Here is a 5,979-nt window from a genome sequence, read left to right as displayed (position 1 = left end):
ACATCTTTTCACTAGCTCACTATCATCGTTATAAAGAGTGGGCCAATAGAAACTGTAACTCAGCACTTTGGCCGACGTTCTTGCTCCACCATGATGATCAGCATATGGCGAAGAATGCCAAGCACCAAGAATTTCACCTTGCTCTTCTTTAGGTACACATCTTCTAATCACCCCATCCGTACATATCCGGAAGAGGTATGGTTCATCCCAATAATAATCTTGAAAATCATGTTTGAGCTTCTTCCTTTATTTTGAAGAGAACTCATCCGGAATGATTCCACACACAAGGAAATTTGCTAGATCTACGAATCATGGCACCTCTTTCATTCAAATATCCAAGAGTTGCTCATCGGGGAAGGAGTCATTAATTTCAAGGCCATCATGTGGCCTCCCCTCTTCCTCCAAAACAAGACAAGTGGTCCGCCACTTGGTTTTTACTCCCTTTTCTATCTTGGATGTCAATATCAAACTCTTGCAACAAAAGCACCCATCTCATCAACCAATCTTTGGAGTCCTTCTTAATCATAAGATAACTAAGATCCATATGATCCGTGTGGACAATGACCTTTGCACCCATCAAGTATGGGCGAAACTTCTCAATTGCAAACACAATGGCAAGGAGCTCTTTCTCCGTAACTGTGTAGATGATTTGGGCACTATTCATGATCTTACTAGTATAGTAGACCGGATGAAAAATCTTGTTGATGTGTTACCCTAAAACAGCCCCAATCGCTACGTCACTTTCATCACATATGAGTTCAAAAGGGATACTCCAATTTGGAGCGGTGATGATGGGAGTAGTTGTCAACTTGAACTTCAACAATTCAAAATCTCTCATGTAATCATCATTAAAGTTGAACTTAGGATCCTTCTCAAGAAGCTTGCACAACGGATTCACCACCTTAGAGAAATCTTTGATGAAGCGCCGGTAGAAACTTGCGTAGCCTAAGAAACTCCGCACACCCTTTACCAAAGTCGGAGGTGGGAGTTTACAAATCATCTCAATCTTTTCCTCGTCAACTTCAATTCTGTTCTTTTAGATTTTGTGGCCAAGGACAATGCCGTCCTTGATCATGAAATGACACTTCTCCCAATTGAGCACCAAATTTGTTTCTTCACATCTTGCCAACACTTTATCCAAATTTGCAAGATAATCATCAAAATAATCTCCAATCACCGAGAAGTCATCCACAAAAACTTCAAGGTAGTCCTCCACTATGTCCGTAAAGACAGCCATCATACACCTTTGAAAAGTCGCTGGTGCATTGCACAAACCAAATGGCATCCGCTTGAAGAAGAAAGTACCATAGGGACATGTAAAGGTTATTTTCTCTTGATCTTCCGGAGCAATAAGAATTTGGTTATAGCTCGAATATCCATCAAGAAAGCAATTGAAAGCACGGCCGGACAATTTATCAAGCATTTGATCTAAGAAAGGAAGTGGAAAATGATCATTCCTTATGACTTTGTTGAGCTTGTGATAGTCCATACACACCCTCCATCCGGTCACCGTTCTTGTAGGAATCAACTTATTCTTGTCATTGGTAACCACCATCATGCACCCATTATTTGGGACACATTGAACCAGAGAAGTCCCACGAACTATCGGAGATGGGGTAGACTACTCCGGCATCCAACCACTTGATAATCTCCTTCTTGACAACTTCTTGCATAGCCTCATTGATTCTCCTTTGATGTTCAATAGATGGTTTGGAGCCTTCCTCCAAATTAATCTTATGCATGCAAAATGCGGGGCTTATCCCCCGAATAGCTGCCAAAGCCCAACCAATAGCCTTCTTCCTCTTTTGTAGCACCGCCAAAGTGGAGTCTACCTGCACGTTAGTCAAACAAGAGGAAAGAATAATCGGTAAAGTAGAACAGGGACAAAGAAATTCATATCGAAGATGTGGAGGCAATGGCTTCAACTCCAAGGTAAGAGGCTCTTCAATAGAAGGCTTTGTAGGAGGAGTTATCCTATTTTCAAGATCCAAGGACAATTTTCGGGGTGCAAGTTGTACGACCCCATTCCTTGCAAAGAGTTCACACATTCTATGAAGCCATCCATCTCGTCATCATCAAAGTTGAGTAATACGGCCTCCAATATATCACCAACATTGATCATAGCACTTGATTCATCAACAATAACATCGGTCACCAAGTCCACAAAAGAGCACACCTCATTGCTATTTGGTTGCCACATGGACTTACATACATGGAAGACCATTTTTTCATCACCAACCTGAAATGTAAGTTCTCTGCTTTAACATCACAAAGAGCCTTCCCCATAGCAAGGAAAGGTATTCCAAGAATAATCGGTACCTCATAATCTAGAATGACAAAATCCGATGGAAGAATGAATTTATCAACAACCAAGACATCTTCAATCACTCCCAAAGGTCTTTTCATAGTACGATCGGCCATTTGCAATCTCATAGAGGTGGGTCTTGGTTGCTCAATTCCCAAGGTCTTAAAAACCGAATAGGGCATCAAATTGAAACTTGCCCCAAGATCACAAAGAGCTTTTGCAAACTTGGCACTTCCAATTGTACAAGGAATCGTGAAAGCACCGGGATCCTCTAACTTAGGAGCCATTGAGTGCAAAATTGCACTCACTTGATGAGTGACTTTCATAGTTTCAAAATTCATTGACCGCTTCTTTGTCACGAGATCCTTTATAAACTTTGCATAGTCGGGCATTTATTCCAAAGCTTCAACTAATGGCACATTGATTGAGAGACTCTTCATCATTTGAATGAACTTCTTGAATTGATTCTCGCCATTTTGCTTGGCAAGTCTTTGAGGGTAGGGAGGTGGAGGCTTAGGCAATGGTGCCTTAGCCTTTTGCACTACCGGCTCTGGTATGTCAATAATGTGATCCCTAGACGGGTTTACCTCCTCTTGAGTCACATACACACTATCATCAATATTAATTCGAACTTCATCATTTGATTGCAACACATTGTTCGGGATCTCTTCTTCTTTTACCACTTGCTCATCATCCACATGTTGCCTTTGACTTGAGGTGAGTGCATCCCACCTCTTCCACTTCTTGTAGTAACGACCATGGCATGTCCCATGTTGTTTCCACCCTTTGGGTTTACTACCGTGTCACTTGGTAGTGCCCCCTTAGGACGAGAATTTAGAGCTTGAGAGATTTGCCCCATTTGCACTTCTAAGTTGCGGATCGATGTGTTGTGTGAGGAAAATTGGATCCGGATCGGTATTCTTTTCCAGCATTTGCTTGAACGTATTCTCAATACACCCCATTTCATAGTTTGAAGAACTTGGACCATGGGAAGGATAAGGAGGCAGGTTGTTCGGTTGTTGATACATCGGAGGCCTTTGAAAACCCGACCCCTAGTTGCCTTGATTATTGTTCCATCCGCCTTGATTTTTACCCCCCCCCCTAATTTCCTTGATTATTGCCACTTCAATTTCCTTGGTTGTTGTTATTATGCCAATTCCCTTGATTGTTGCTACCACTCCAATTTCCTTGGTTGTTAGAATTCTAATTGCCTTGATTGTTTTGAGGTCACCATTGTTGTTGGTTTGGGCCTTGGAAGTTGTTTCTTTGCCCTTAAAAGTTGTTCACATATAGCACCTCCTCTTCTTGTTCATTGTAAGAATCATCTTAATTAAAACCAATATCCTCTTGCACATAATTCTCCACCCTTGGTCCTTCTTTTGTTTACTATCATGTTCACCCCTTCCATGGTATTGACTTGCTTAGGATTTTGCACTTGTTGAAGTTAAGCCTTTGCTAGTTGATTCATTGTGATAGTTAATTCGGCAATGGTTTGCCCATGGTCATGAAACTCTTGGTGAAGGTGGATCACGTTCGGATCACCTTGTGGAACATTAGCCCGAGATTTCCACGCCGATGATGTTTCCGCCATTCATCCAAAATCTCACACGCCTACGCATACGGCGTAGTCATAAAGTTACCACCATCAAGTTGATGCACTACACATTGGATGGTTATGTTAATCCTATGATAGAAGGTTTGTTGAATCATGTTTTCCGTCATATCATTGTTGGGACATACCGCTCCCAAACTCATGTAGTGGTTCATTCGTCTCTTTCTTGAATGCCAAAAAGTGTAGCCATGTGCCTTGGAGAGAAGAACTTAGAAATAAACTTTTCCGCCAACGCATCCCAAGTGTGAATGGAATGGTTCGGTAACCGTTCCAACCAATCTAAACCTTACCCCCGTAGAGAGAAGGGAAAAATCCTTAGCCTCAATGCATCTTCGAAGACATTTGTTTGTTTGATCCCCTAACAAGTGTCCATAAACCCCTTCAAATATTTGTACGCATTTTAACTTGGATCACCGGTGAAGAAACCTCGTTACTCTAGAAAAGTGAGCATCACATTGGTGATTTAAAAGTTTTCCGCCCTAATACGGGGAGGGACTATTGCACTAGAATATTCTTTATTGGGTAATACCCGGTGTGGAGCCGCTCGTGGTAGAGGTGGGGGTGGAGCGGGGACATTTTCATGAGGAACTCAACCTCTTCTATTATTGAGGTTCAATAGGAACCTCATCAACTTGCTCATCCTCGACGTCCACATCCCCAAAAGGCAAATTTTTGAGCTCATTGTTTGCCATGGTTGTACCTACGATTTATCAAACAAGTCAGTAACACGGAAGGAAAAGAAGATATTCCAAAAACACATTCAAATATATATCTAACTTCGTTTTAACTCCCCAGCAACGGCACCAAAAATTGATCACGTCCACAACACACCTCAATAAGAGATATGACAAGGTCGTATGCAATAATAATTACCCAACTAGGAGTCGGGGTCGAATCCACTGGAGTTATGATGAGAGTTAGGAGTATATATTTGAAGCAAGCAAATGGGTTATCTAAGATTCCACTTCCACAATAAGGTTTTGTTTCTATTTCTACTGTTACTCTAATGAATGCAAGATAAAGAAAATAGATTATAAATGAATGTTTTTGAGGTTTTTCCAATTGGATTAAAGGCCTAGGGATGTGACCATAACCTAGGTGTTTGCCTAATGGGATAAAGATGTTAATGCTTGTTTTGTTGATTGGGGTGTCTTATAGCTCTCAACCCTACGTTACCCACTCACTACCTCTCGGTCAGAGAGTAATTTTACCTAATTTGGCTTTCTCAAGTCCAAATGGGTATCAACCAAAATAGTTGATAAGAGCTCAAGTCGGGTTATTACTATTTCTAGGTTGAACCCTTTAATTAGGTTAATCAATCTCTCAATTAACCCAATTTCTTGTTAGCTAAGTTATCCTACTAAGTCTCTCTTTCTCAAGTAGAGACTAAGTCAAATACGTATGAATCAATATTTGCAACTATTGATTCTAAAATTGAAGCATGAACTAAGCTAAATAATCAATACCCAATCATAAACAAGTACTAAATTAGATACACATAAAGTTTATACACTAGGGTTGGGTCACAACCCTAGTAAAAGTCTAGCTACTCATAATGAAAATTGCAGAAAATAGAGAAGAAAATCTAATTAAACTCATAATGGAAGTTTAAAATGATGAAATCTATTGTTAAAATACCAAAATAATGTAAAACTTCCTAAAGTAGTAAAGAAAAACGGTTACAGCAACTTCAGATGTTCAAACTTGACTTAATTTTGTGAATCTCGTCTATTTATACAGGGCCAATAATCTCGGACAAAAGTACCCCTCAGGAGATTCTGTGGCCGCACAATTCCATCTGCGGTCCGCAGATATCTTCAGCTAGCAGGAAGTGGAGTTCTGCGGCCACACATTTCTGAACTGCGGCCGTGAGGCAATCTTCTACGGCCGCACATTTCTAGACTGCGGCCGTAAGGTAATCTTCTGTAGCCGCATATTTCTTGTGCAGTCCACAATTCACAAAGTCTCCTGGACTTGGTCTTTTTGCATACTCTCTGATCTTCGACTCTTAGCCCAGTTCTGTGGCCGCACAATTCATGTGCGGTCCGCACATTGCTGAAAG

The sequence above is a fragment of the Nicotiana tabacum genome, chromosome 15 (genome assembly GCF_000715075.1).
Source record: "Nicotiana tabacum cultivar K326 chromosome 15, ASM71507v2, whole genome shotgun sequence".
NCBI classification, from domain to species: Eukaryota; Viridiplantae; Streptophyta; class Magnoliopsida; order Solanales; family Solanaceae; genus Nicotiana; species Nicotiana tabacum.
This window is presented reverse-complemented; position numbering follows the sequence as displayed.